The following is a 15,130-nucleotide window of genomic DNA, read 5'->3' as shown; positions in this document are numbered from 1 at the left end:
CAGCAATAGCAATATGTCAACAGGGATACTCACCATATGCTCAGCATACTTTTTCCCAGCTTAGCAGACACCCTTATCCAAGCTGATTTATATATTTTTTCTCCACACATAGTCCATGTAAACTGCAGGATTTACTGAAGTCATTCAGGTTAAGTACCCTTGAGTACCCTTAAGTACCCTCAATATCCCAGTGAACCTGCAGGCTGTAATGAATAGCAAATGTTTAAAATTGCTCCTAGAAAAGACTTTGTAAATTTAAGTACTGTATTGTGTTGATATAGCACCTCTCATTGATCTTGCTTTATACTGAGGAATGAAGCTATTTCACGTGTAACTTCATCACACAAGAGGGAGAGACAGTACAATGAATTGCACACAATCAATTATATTTAAATCATTTTTCCATAGCACTCTTTCCCATAAAGTATGTAATGCTAATTATCCAGGTATTTATTGAATTCTGTAATTATTAAGACTACATACTACATAACCAAAACTTGTCATAGTCAGTTTACGTTCTTTTCTCTGCAGCCTTTGTGCCATATGTTATCGACGCAGAGGCAGAGGTATTACCGTCAAATATTAAACGCTCTTCAAAAATACAATAAATGTACTTACTTTGTACCTAGTTCTCTATTCACTACTTGTCACTGCTACAGATATAATTATGAGTGTTTTTTAAATAACTTTTAATATCACAAGAGAGAGAGCTGTGAGGAAAGGCATGAACTGAGTAGAGATTTTATTTTTTAACATTATTTTCAGCAAGTGAATAATTTGAAGAATTAAAAATGTCAACATTAATGAATTTTTTCAGGTTTAAGCAAATATTTATATATCAGCACAAACAGAAATGAAAATGTTAAATCAAATCTTCATTATCACTCTCTTCTGCTTATCCCCAGACTGTAGAAAGAGGATTAGAGGTTCCTAGGGAAAATGTCTGGAGCTGAGTGTGAAATGAGTGTGAAATGTGCAACTCAAAGTTTATATGCTGTATGATCATCCTACTTTGTACAAGTCAAGTCTGATTCTATTAACAGAGAGCTTTACAGTGGAAAGGTAGTTACAGAAGAGCTAAAATTTCCATGGATGTTGAAAATGATGCAAGGACTGAAACTACCTGAATGGCCCAGAAATATTGTGGCACAATACATAATCTTCCATACACTACATTATTTACTATATATTAATAGTAAAAAATAAAATGTTATGATCACACAGAAATTATAAGAACATAATATTGATGAAAAAAACCATGTCTGCTTTGGTTTTAACTGAAAGTTCAAAGTCTGTAATGACTGCCACAGAGTTACAGATGAAATGAGCAGTGAGCTTCAAATTGGCATGCAGCGCTCAGAGCACAACTGGGCATGAAATTACACAAAAATGGGCAATTAGTTTTCCTGGCAGTCAGTCACTACCATAGTCTCAGTTTTGTCCACCTCAATATCCCACACAAACCACGAACAAGTGTTCACCTCTTACCCAACATAAACGCAAACACTGGAGGTGAGGTTGGTACACCCCACAAAGGGAAATGAAACAAAAACAAATTAAATGCTGAGAGGCACATAATTGTCACAATGTTATTTGCATTTTTTAGTCGTGATTGTGCAGTATTTGTTTAAGCACCCTTTGTATGATTGAGAAGTAGTCAGAAATTAGTCTAGTCACTAAATGGATTACTCTGAAATGACAATTGTATTAAGCTTAGCTTTCTGCATTACTTTTTTGGCATTTCTGAAGGAACAGCTAAACCACCCTGAATTTTTACTAAATGCTGACAACATTAAATGGTCTTCAACATGCTTTGAAATGAAATGAAATCTAATTTCAGTTCAAATGACCTATAGTGCGGAACCTCCAAAACAGTGCATGCATAAGTAATTATAGTGAATGTGTTGTAATTAACCAAATTAACCAATGTACATATGGATAAAATACATAACATAATCATATATATACATACACTGTAGTTAGCACTGTGGAGGCACTGACAGTTTTCCAGTGCATGAAAAAAGGTCACAAAAAAAAAAAAAAAAAAAAAAAAATCAGTTCTTCCTCTCACAAAATTTGACCATATTCTGTTTTTAGATGCATAAGTTCTTCTACCCTACAAGAAATATAAGTCAGACTGGGGGACATCCAGCCAAGCAATATCCTCTGATGAGGCAAAAGAGTATTAGAATACTAAATCTGCATGCCCACCGTGTAGAATGTTAATGTAGGACCTGCAAGGAAATTGGTAATACTGCTCAGTACTTTGTTAAATACAGTTCTGCTAAAATCTGTGAACTCTGACCAGAAGGGGGGTTCAGCACTTGGGAGTGTCAGCCAAACAGATCAATAAAGAGATGTAAGAAGAGTTGAAGGGGGGCCTTCCAGACAAGAGCTGCATGGTGGCCACATGGTCACTGCACAGAAAAAGTGTCAAGAGTAAATGGCAGAAAACCAATTTTTTAACCGAAAAGTGTAGTTGAAATACTGGTCCAAGAAGCCAACGTAGGATTTTGTGCTGCACAGCTTACTGAGTAGAGCAGTAAAACTGGATAGCCATGACCTTGCAAATTCAGTGGAAAATAAATGAACAAAGTTTTTTCCTACACGTGCGTTCTGAATATATACCAAGTGTAACATTAGCCTCAGAAGCAACTCCAAAGTTGGTCAATAGCGACATAGCTCTAAATTGGTTCAAAAAAAAAGAAAAGAAATGCACATAAGTAGAATCCAGAAAAGCCTAGAGTGAGAGCACAATGTGTGAGACAAGTTGCCAAGACAAAAGCCACATCTTTCACGTCATTCATCGGATCCAAGTAAATCCTGGTCAGCCAAACGAAACTCATGTGGGACTTCAAACTGTATCAATCCAAGCCTCGCACAGGGTGACTGGATATTATCTCTCCCTGTAAGATTTCATTTCTGGAGGGGCGTAAGAACTGAGAGGCATCAAATGGTTACATATTACAGAAATACAGTATGTCCTTTGAAGAGCGTCTAACAAAATATTCCTTTCAAGAACAGATGGAATAAATAAGAATACTCAGGACATAGTATATACAAAATGTACAAATTACAAGTAACAGAAATAACCATAGAGTTGCACAAACAGGCAGACAGGCTGTCAAAACCAGCACAATCAATTTTCTCATATAAATCCTTACAACAGTTTCCAAATGAAAGGATTGTGCCTTACAAATTAAATAGACCTATTGATGTAAATGAAGCCAAAAGGCTATTTCGTGGATATCAGAAACAAAATAACATAACATAATATTAGGGAGTGTTAGCCCTGCAGTTTGTTGGCTCCAGTTGCTTATGTGTTCTAGGAAGGCTTCCTTTCCAGGTGAAAGAAATGATTAATTGATCAAGAGAGTGAAAATGGAAGTAATATCCTTTTTTTGGGGGGGCTCTAGTGGGATATGGAGTATTGAGTAGAAGTGTATTCAGAATGTATTGGAACATTTATTTGTACATAGTTGTGCATATGCAGACTTCAAGGAATGCATAAAGGAGGTGGTAAATTTAGGCCAAAATCCAAATTTTGTCAACACAGGGGGCCAGCAGTCCCATTCAACTCCACCTAGGGAAAATAATCTCCACTGGGACCCTCAAGGCTGGACAGTATTATATTGAAATACATGCCACTAAATTTGATGCCGCTCTTTCCATTACTACCATTCTCTTTAATGTTGATCCTGTCTGCTTCCATTTCTGAGAATGCACAGTGAGGTTCTTCCAAAACCAAGATGGCAAAATGCATTCTGGGATTTGTATAAGACTTTGAGTGCTATTGAGCTGATTATGGAACCACAAAGGAATTTTAAATGGACTCTTTTATTGCTTTATTAAATGTCAGTGCATCAGGAACAACACATGTTTATAAATGTACAGTTCAATTATGCTTGAATGACATTATAATTCCTTCTCAATCTTTTGGATACTTGCCCAACCTTTGCCAAACTTTTTTCAGTATGGTAACTGCAGGCTCATCCATTTTCCTACCACCCCACTAGTGAAGCAACTGCTGAATGTGAATTACAGAGCAGTTAGTTGAGAACCATTGTTCCAATTGATCTATTTGTGTTCTATTTGTGAAAATGTTCCTTAACAGACCATGGATAGATGGAAGTTTCATGCATTTTTTTTAATATCATAGCACATTGAATGCTGTTGGCCAACAAAAACAGGGGTACTTAGGTATTTGGCAGAACTTATGATTAGCTACTTAGCTACATAAAGCAAGAGAGGAGAGACATGTAAGTTTTACTGAATACATGAGCCATCAGTCAAGTCATGCGTGACATCATCGCTTAGCCATGGCAATTTTCCTGATATTCATGACATAACTAGCTAGGTAGTTAGAACATTCAAGCCAGGTTGCAAGATTGTTTCTTATCCACTTCTGGATTGAGAGATACAGGATATTGGTGATATAGATCAATTATACAATTTACCCCTCCTGTTTAATTTTGTGCCAGTTACTCACATGAGCTGAATATGAAATCATACGACCATGCAGAAAAAGTCTGGAGTCCACCACAATGTAGAAAACAAAACATCAACAATTTTGGTAGTCTCAAGAAACCTGTTTCAGATTTATAGTCAGCAAGGAAGAGAGAGTTAAATCTCCAGAGGGGGATTCAACTAAGATAACTAAATATAGGAATGATTTATCATGAAATAAATAGTCAATTAAAAAGGAAACCTGGACAGGCGAAGAAAAATAAGAAGCTCTGTAGTTCATTCATAAGTACAGAAAAAAAATCATCCCTATTTTGGGTGCTGATCAGTCTAGTTTGGGTACATAGCATCATTAAGTTCAAGACAGCAGTGAGTTTCTAATATCCACATCTTCACAACTGGGAGCATAAATATTAACATTCAAATTTGAAATATGGAACTAAAACTTAATACCCCCTAGAATGTGAATTTATTTTATAAGGAGTAATTGTTTTATCAATTAAAATACTCACCCCTTAAGCTTTAACAGAAACATTGTCCAAAGTATGCAAGAGTTTTCTGTATACAAAAGCACATACATTATCAAGAGATTAAGGTAGGAAAACATCAAGTGCATCGCAGGGGTGTTCACACCATAAACATTTCAAGACATAAACTTGCCGAGAGAACTACCACCATGTTCCCAGCAAACAATTAATAATTGAATAATACATTAAAAGATAAATGCACTGTAAAATATTTTGAAAAGATAAAATAAGATGTGAGTTTGAGAAAATGAGAGTTTAATTCAAATTACCCCCAGGGTACATCTATAAGTAGAATCAAGCAGCACAAAACGTGTTCAGTTTCTTAAGAAATCAGCAGCGGATAGGAGAAGCACTGTCCAGGAATTAATCATGAGGCACTTTAAAGTGATACTCTGTCACATTAACTGACAAACAAACATTGTTCTCTCCCTCATAATTTACCTTCTTCTTTTTTAAAAAATAATATTTTATTGATTTTTTACAACAAATATCAGCAATTAACAAAAAAAAAAACGTTTGTCATAGAAGGAGGAGATAAATTTTTTTGTATTGTCAGGAGTGAGGAAGAACTCGTCAATAGTGCTCCTCACTGGTTGATTCAAAGGGAATTTACAGTTGGAGATAATAAAATGTCTAATCTGTAAGAACGCAAAAATAATGTTTATGGGGTATACCATATTTGGTATGGATTTGTTGGAATGACATAAGGGTACCTCCCTCGAATAAATAACCAATGAACTTAATCCCTTCTGAGTACCACTCTTCAAATATACTCCTACCTAGGCCTGGGAGAAAAAAGCCTTGTTCTGAGTCAAAGGACATAAAGCAGATGAGTAACTACGATGGCCAGCAAACTCCACAACTTCGTGCCTCAGCGTATTTATCATAATGAGTTTCTTCCTGATATCATGAGGAAGTTGTTGAATTTTATCTGAGAGATGGGTAAGTAAGGAGAAGGTAGAACAGCACCATGAGGTTCCGCGGAGTTTAGAAAGTTATGAATCCAACTATATATGTTATGTGCATTGCAAGCCCAGTTATAATAGAGAAGCTTGGGTAAAGCTAACCCCCCTTTCTCCACTAGGAGTTTTAGAGTCTTAATACTTAACTGTGGTTTCTTTCCATGCCATATAAACTTAGATAACTGTGATAACTGACTTGCTAACCCTTAGTGGTAACATTTGCATAGGGTACAGGATTCTTGGAAGAACATTCATTTTGACAAGACTTATCCTACCTATCCAAGACAATGGGAGGTCAAACTAATGGCTGAGATCATGCTTAATTGCTGAAATAACAGAGGAAAAGTTGAGTTTGTATAAATCTGATAAGTGTGAGGAAACTTTAATACCCAGATAGGTCAAACCAGATACAGACCACTTAAAAGGGAAGTTAATAAGCAGCCCTCTATCCCCAAAGTTGCCTAGGGGGAGGGCTTCAGATTTGTCATAATTGATTTTGTGTCCAGACATTTTGCCAAAATCACTAATGGTGGACAGGAGTTCTGGAACTGAGGTTTCCGGGGATGTGGTAAACAATAATATATCACCGGCATAGAATGCCACTCTGTGGTCAGTCTTCCCGATTTTGGCACCACTGTGGCTAGTGCAAACAGGAGTGGGGATAGTGGGCACCCCTGACGTGTGCCTCTGCCAATAGAACCTTACCCATTTTATAAAATTTTCTCCCAATCCAAATCCTTCAAGCACATCAAAGAGGTACCCCACTCCACTCTGTCAAACACTTTTTCGGCATCCAGAGAGACAGTGAGGAGCCTGTGCTGAGTACTTTGAGAATATTGGATTATATCAAGAAGGTGTCGTATATTAGTGTGTGAATATCTCCTATTTATAAACCCAGTCTGGTCAGGTTTGACCAAGGTGGGCAAAAATATGAGCTATATGAGCCAGAAGCTTTGCTAGGAGCTTACAATCAACCCTAATTAGACTCATAGGTCTGTAAGAGGGGCAGAGATCAGGTGGCTTGTTTTTCTTCAAAATTAGGAAGATGTTAGCTAGGTTAAGAGTTGGCAGGAGAAATCCTTTTTCAAATGACTCTGTGAACATCCTAGTCAGGGGTCCCACTACTAAATTAGTCATTTTCTTGCAGAACTCTGGACCAAAACTGTCAGGAACAGGAGCTTTTCCATTCTGTAAGCACTGAATTGTTGCAAGAACTTCCTGCTCAGTGATAGGTCTGCACAAGTCATCTCTATCTTCTTTTGATAATGTTGTCAGTTTAATTTGGTCAAGGAATCTTCCCTTTAGCTCTGAGGTGCTCTGACATTCAGATGAGTATAAGCTCTCATAGAACTCTTTCATAAAATTATTACTCATTTGTCTGGTTACAAACTGTTCTACCCCATTCCTGTCCCGAAGCAAGGGAAACACATTTGAGTCTGTCCTACCCTTGGCAATGCAAGCAAGGAGTTTGCCAGGTTTATGGCCAAATTCATATAGTCTATGTTTGGCATAGAATATGGCACTTTCTGCAATTTGGGTTAAAAGTTGGTTCAGGGAAGAGCGAGCAACTTGTAATTTTTGAAGAACAGATATGGAAGATGAGGATTTAAATTCGTTTTCTAATTTAGTAATCTTATCTTATCTTATCTTTTAGCTCAAGCTGTGTACTAAGCGCCTGTTTTCTCCTGGCTGAAGTATAATGATATAATAGAACCTCTGATATATGCCTTTGCTGTCTCCCATATGGTTGATGCTGAGACATCATGGGTAGTGTTTTCTTCAAATAAAAAGTTTCCATTGTTGTTCTAAATATGTCACAAAAGATGGGTCACTAAGGAGTATAGGATTTAGGCGCCAGTGTCGGGACAGTGGGTGGTAGTAAGGTGGGAGCAGATCTATACTAACAGAGGAGTGATCAGATAAAACACACGGGTTAATATGACATGTTTTGGTCCTATCCAGGGCCAGTCTTGAGATGAAAATATAGTCAATTCTTGTAGCAGGGCCACCCATATCTTGTCCTTCTTGAGTTGAGACAAAATTCTGTTTTTTAATAACATGGTTGATGCCCTTAACATTTAAACTAAGGACCTTTGTGACACTCATATTTTAAGCTATATTTTAGATAAAACAGCATAGTGGTCATAGAATTTAGGAACTTTGAACAGTGTAAAAGACCACAGCTGTTTATATCTATCAGGTTTTATATATCTATATTATTTATATTATCTAACTTTATAATAAATAAATATTATCACACCTTTGGATGCTGCAAGTCAAGTTCTGCTCTGTTATACAGTCTGTCTGTTGTTTTGCTATAAACAGCTCCTTTTTCAGGGCAAAAATATTCGGGGCTAAGCTTAAAATATTCGGCACTATAGCCCAGAATGATTGGACTAACGACGCCACTGGAGACAGGCCTCGAAGAACTCCATGGGTTGTCATCCTTCCACACCCGCTCTCAGGTTGGTAATCCTTATGTTATCTCTTCGGCTTCGGCTTTCCTATATCGTCATTAAGATCGATCAGAGTTCTGAGCTTGCTAGCATTATTAGCTGCCATGCTCGCCTTCTTTAGTTGGGTTTTCGGTTATTTAGGAGGCATTTCATGTTGTTTGAGGCCACAACTTTCTGCCTGCATATTCACATTAGTGTACAGAGGTGAAATGCGCTGTAAGGAGTTGAATGTGTCAGGTAAAAGTACATTAATAAGTGTGGAGGAGAGAGCACCGCTGATGCATCCTTCAGGCAGCCATGTCACGTAACCCCCCCCCCCAATTTACCTCCTTCTAATACGACGCAAGTTAATTACTATATTCAGTCCGATTATTGACACATTGAATGTGAAAAGGTTATGAGCAGAAACTAATCCACAACCACCCACATGAGCAGCCAGTTTTTAGATTAATTTCTTGATGCTGACAGTGACACCTAAAATGAAATGTGTTGGAGAAAAATATATGTTTACTTGCAAAGTAAATGGTGTCCTCCTTCAGTACCTACCAAGATTTGAACAGCTTTGATAGAGAGTACATTTCTCCAAGGACCATGAAATCCATTGAGAGATAGATTTCATTACTGATATCTGGGAGTCATGTAGGCAACTAGATACAGTATCTTGGCTGATATCTGAGATGCTTCATTCAAGCCTGGCTGGACATGACTACTAAAGGTCACAGGTTATTATCTTTATATCAGACTTTGTGTATTCTGACCGTTTCCAGGGCAGGTCATTGAAAGTCATTATTGTTACACAACATGGCGTTACAACACATTATTTGCGTAGTGGACTTATCTCATTGACATGAGCAATTCAGGCTAGGTTTCTTTACTCAAAACTCGAACAAGCGTGTGTCATCCAGACTTTGTCCCTGAAACTTTCTGGCAATGTGTGTTGCTTAACTCTCTTTCCTGTTGGCATACCTCTGAGTAGAATGGACACTGGGGTTCCCTGGTCACTGAAGGACATAGCTTAGCACCCACAAAAGATACTGTGCTGCGGAGTCTAAAATAACAGATTGGCACAGCCCTTCCTGCTCAGCAGACTGGGTAATTGGCTGACTGCTCACCTGGGAATGTGGCACTTTACAGCCATCACCGCCCCCGTAAGATAGAATGGGATGTTACAGCATTTGTGCTCATTTTTATTCTTTGCAGTGACTGCTGCTGCCAAATAAAAAATGCCTTCCCACATTCAAAGAGCTGTGGATGAATGTTAGCAATTGACTTTATGCACACATATGAACACAAAAAAGATTACATGTTTACATTACAAACAGGATACTGGGCTAAACTTTCCTATTGAGATGTAACTGCTAACAAATAATCTCTCTTCACTTAATGTTAATCCATTAATCTATAACGGTTTGCAAATTAATTATCTACACACACAACATAAGAAGGAGCAAAATTAAAATTGTATGAATCTGTTATGTTTACATAGGCGGTCTGACAAATAGGATTAATGTTCAGTGCTTATGCATATAGATATAAACTCCTTTATAAATGTTTGTATTGTCCTGAAGAAAACAATCATTCTGTAAGATTTCAAAGAAACAGAAAACAAACTGGAACACAGCCATATAAGTGCAGAGAATATAAAGGTACTGAATCCAGTCAGGGTGGCTGATCCTTCAAGAAGTGACTTATGAGAAGATCCAACAATGTTTCTAATCTTGGGCATAAAAGACAAGCAAATGTGAGGTACGCATGCCCTGAATACAAAAGAGGAAAGATGACTCAACTTCAGTTAATGTTTCCATGATGTGAAACATTTTGATGTCCCTGTGCAAGGGAAATGAGTGAACTTGTTTTTTTTTTTACTTTTTAAACACAAATTGGAGATAATAAACAGTTCTCTGGAGACTGTAATGTACAGGTAATACTAAAATATATCTAAAACCTGAAATATATCTAAAAAATGCTACAGCTGATTTTACCACTTTCTGGCTAATGACACATTTCTAACAGAATAAACCTAAAGATACTATAGGATTACTGAGATTTCATACAAGAGAAGCAGGTTTTAATGAAATACCAATTAAATGTTTCATTTTCTTGGAACTGGATAAAGTAACACAAAATGCACTTTATGCAACATTCCACTGACAATGAAAACCCCGCAAATGGAGGATGGTCAGAAATGGAGAAACTCCTCTGAAACTCCATCTGGAGGACTGGATAATGTACTTTAGAAGTGGGGGAGATTCATTGTCTGCAAAAGATCTGGTGAAAGCTTTAAATCAAATGCTAGTAAGATCTTTCATTTGTTGCTCTTGTGTCCAAGGAGCTGGCGCTGAATGCGTTTGATTTACTACACAGCTGCTGCATTTTGGCACGTTGCTTGGTACTGTGCTTCAAAATCAACAGCAAAAACTTGTAGATTAGGAAATGAAATTAGGAAAGTACTTTCTCTTTCCAGATAAATTTCAATTTTAATTTTATTTGCTATAGCCATTTGTACTTGAGTATTTTTTTTCCTCAAGATTTACAGATTTTGAGTGTTTCTAAATGACTATACTTTTACTCAAGGACATTTTTCATGAAATATTCTTTTTACTCAACTACTTTTCTTCAGACTGAGTGCATTTCCTTTTCTTGGTTGCACACAGTACAAGCAGTGTTGCATACACTGGTTATAGACCTGAACATGGTGAGTTTTACAGAGGAAATCTGAAAAAAAGAAAAAAAAAATCCAGGGTTCCCAGAAATCCTGGTAGGAAAGGGAATTAAGAGACTATGGGAAACAAACAGTAGACTGGTATAAAATATTAATCTGTTAATTGCATCCTTTCAAGTCCAGAGACTGGAAATGGACAGACGGATGGCCTCAGATGGGCGTTCCATCCAAAAGTGGCCAGGGCAGGGACATCATGGGTCATCAAAGTGAGAGAGATGTTGCTGATGTTGTGTTTGTAGTAACAGACAAAACAAAAGATGAAGAAATGGTGCACATATTTCCTCAAAAAACAACAACTAATAACCTTAATAATAATAATAATGTAACAAAAGTCAGAAGATCCAAGTGCAGAGCTCCAGTACTTTTAATAGAGTCCACAAATCCAAAACAGAAATCTTCAAGAATGGTCCAAACACAAGCCAGGGTCAAAGAACGTGGAGGGCAAACAGTAACACCAAACAACCAATCCAAACCACCAGACAATAAGCAGGGTCAAAACACAGGCAAACAGGTCAAAACAGGAGCAAAGCATAACCACCAAGACACCAGTTCAGCATGAAGGTGCAGTACCTCACAAAGAGGTGCCTGAACTGCAGTCCTTAAATCCCCTGTGGTGATTAACTGAATTTGCTGCAGGTGTGGTCAAAACTCAGGCGACTCAGAGCGTGGGCGTGGCTGAACAGGGAGTTGGCTGGAGGCGGGTCTGACAAATAAAAAATAATAATACGTTTTGTGATTGCTTTATTATCACTGGGAATGTCCCTGTCATGCATATCCATAGAACTGGGGATCTGCAGTGAGAGGAGTGAATGGAATGAAAAGCTAAACAGATACAATAAACATTATCTGTAAAAACCTTAAAATCTTATACAAGAACCATGCATTACACTTTAGATCTGGATCAGCTGACTTCCGTGTCTCCCCCTGAAACAATGATTTTATCATTTTGTTGTGTGGTTGTAGTATATATTTTAAGCTGCTCCTTGGATTTTAATAATGGAACACAATCTCTAGATCTTTTTTCTATGAAAAAATGTGTTCCCAACATGGTTTACTGATTTTTGCACAGGGAAGTTTATAGGAGTTTATAATAGCTCAGCTTACTTTTTTTTCTTCTTTCTCAGTTGCATCTGCAACCAAACCAGGTGTGCAAGTGACTGCAGAAAATATCAGCTGAATACTGGCAACAGTCCAATTAATATATTTACATACTGTGTATATCATAATCTTATTAGATGATTGGATGAATATATTTAAAGATATAGTGTCTTTTAATACATATAATAATTAGCCTCTCCTATTTTACTCAAGGAGTAAATCAGAGTTGTATGAAGCTGACAGAGAGCAAAAATGCTGTGTTGCTATTTCCCTGGCCCCTGATGAGTATAGATAGTTCACAAGAGGATGGAGATTCAATTACATGCACACTCAAATCCCATCAAAATTGAAAGTTATAAGCTTTATTGGCTTGCACTTCAGAGGTGGGTAATACTGTTATACATTTGAACAATGTTGCTGTTAGAACATCCAGCTGTAATGGACTCAAAGCAAACCCATAATGCAGTCTCACCTGCGTGGTTTTATTGCTTTCCTGTTATGATCAAATGGAGAAAAAAATATTAGGTACTGCTACATTAGCACAGTTATCATCTCTAAAGCTACAGACTCAGCACTCTTCTATGCATGGATGTGGTATAATGTGCCTCTGTTCTCAACAAAAGTAGCAATATAAATTTACTCATTGTCTTTATTACTGTTCACAATTGCAGAAAGTCAAAGTGAAACCTGAAAAAAATCAGCTATGGATGAAAAATTATAGTGAGGCAAAGCTTTCACTTTATTCACCATGATGTCTGTTTTAGGAAAACTACCATTCTATACCCTGCAACAGTCATTTCATGTGTGTAATTGTAGTTCGCTAATTTTCTCATTATTGCTGGAGAAAATGAAGCCTTCCGAAAAAATGTCAGGAAAGATAATTAGATGGACATCAAGTTCACATCAGTCTATGCACTTTACACGGATTATTTATAAATTCATGACAGGTCTAACTAAAAACTTTCCATAGATTTTACTTTCATATGGAAACAACACTGCTGCCTTATCAATTTTCCTCCTCATCTTTGCTAAGCCACACCTTTCTACTTTCATCACTATACAGTTAACTGTCATTGACTTAACTGTCACTGAGTGACCATTCTAAGCTTTTTGTAACTCCCCGCCACCAGAGGCAGATCAGCTACAACGCTGCCTGGTGCAATGAGTAATTCTTCTCTGGCAACACTCCTGAGCTCAGACAAGGTGTCAACTCCCCTGTAAATTAAACACAACATAATTAAAATGCCTACATTTTATTATCAGATGTGCCTGGTGGGGATGGACTGGCAGGAGACTCAGCATTGCATAGCCATAAAGACAACAATGGCATTTAGTAATATTTCACCATATTCAATGACTACATAGAAAAGAAACTGACTCCCCCCCCCACACACACACACAAAAACACATGTGACAGTGGTATCCCCTAAATAATGAATGCCAGTCAAATCCTGATCAGATGCCAAAGTCAACACTTATCAGCAACTCAAAATTAAAAAAAAAAAAGAAAAAAACTTAAACAGCCAACAATGGTTGCTTCTCAAACCATGTCAATAGTCGGTTTGTTACAGTTCAGTACAAAAATTTGTAGATTGATTGTGCCTGTCTGGTTTAAAGTACTGTTCTGTAATCGAGGCCTGGATGCATTCACCTATGCCTGGCTCAATCAGCAATGCTGAAATGTGTGAATTATTGTGACTAACATTTAAAACATGAAAAACAAGAATATTGAAACACCAAGAATCAACAAAAAATCATCTTGCTATTGTTACCTTTAGCTGATGATGTACAAAGTGTTTCCTCAGCTGTCTTTTGATTGCATATGATGGCACAACTGTAGGCATATTGAATTGCTGCGGTTACCTTCCAACAGCCAAGAAAGTTGCATTAATAGGTCAAGAACACAGCCAACACCGGTGAAACAGTAGCACAGTTAGGTAAGAGTGCAATCTCACCTGAGTGAGAGAGATATTCCCTCTCAATTCCCTCTGGTAATTATTTTCTATATTCACTTGAATATTGACCATCACTTTCTCCAAGAGGATGGGAATCATAATTTAAGATTAAGATTGCTCACCTACTGAGGTTTTCCAAAAGAGCAAGAGAGTTTACATTCAAACAAATAAACAAATGCAGCTGCAGTGAGATTTAAAATTGGTATATTAGAACAAAATGCTCATTTCCCATGCTTAATATTCTATATGCAGTTGAATTGATTATGTCCCATGCCTGACTGAACTTAAAAATAAGAATAAACCGAATGAAACATACTAAAAGAAGTCTGACTGGAGCTCCTTTTTCCATGTTCCATTGATATTGTATTGACTGACATGAGCATCTCTATATAGGCATGGGAAGAATGACAAGTAGAGTAAAGCCTTGTTTTAACACTTCCATGTAGTGTGCTCCATAATTTTGCACTTACTAACATATATCTATAATGTGACAAGCTACATATCTAAAAAGTATATTTTATATTTTCTTCAACAGCTTTTACATTACATTACAGCTTTTTGATTACTGTTCTGCACAGGTGAAATGTACAGATAAATTTGAATAAAGGTTATCACGGAAATCAATGAAAATGAGCTTTTCTCCTGAAAATCATCCGGAGTGGGAGCACAGCTCAACAGTGAAAAGAATGGTGCCCGACAGCTTCCCTGCAACAGAATGATTCTTTATGATGGAAGTCGCAGTAATTTTCAGATGATGCCTTTCAGCTCTGATTTGCCTAATGCCCTGCTTTTTAGAACATTTTCCCTGTGCTAAATGAGATGTTACTGCTAACATGATGCTTTGCAGTTTCCATTAATCTAGGTATTATGATGCTAAAGATATCTTTCCATGTTAAAATCCTACCTATCAGGAAATTAATATATTGCAAATTTGGGTTTCATTCCC

Source organism: Megalops cyprinoides, chromosome 16 (genome assembly GCF_013368585.1).
Source record: "Megalops cyprinoides isolate fMegCyp1 chromosome 16, fMegCyp1.pri, whole genome shotgun sequence".
In the NCBI taxonomy this organism is placed as follows: domain Eukaryota; kingdom Metazoa; phylum Chordata; class Actinopteri; order Elopiformes; family Megalopidae; genus Megalops; species Megalops cyprinoides.
This window is presented reverse-complemented; position numbering follows the sequence as displayed.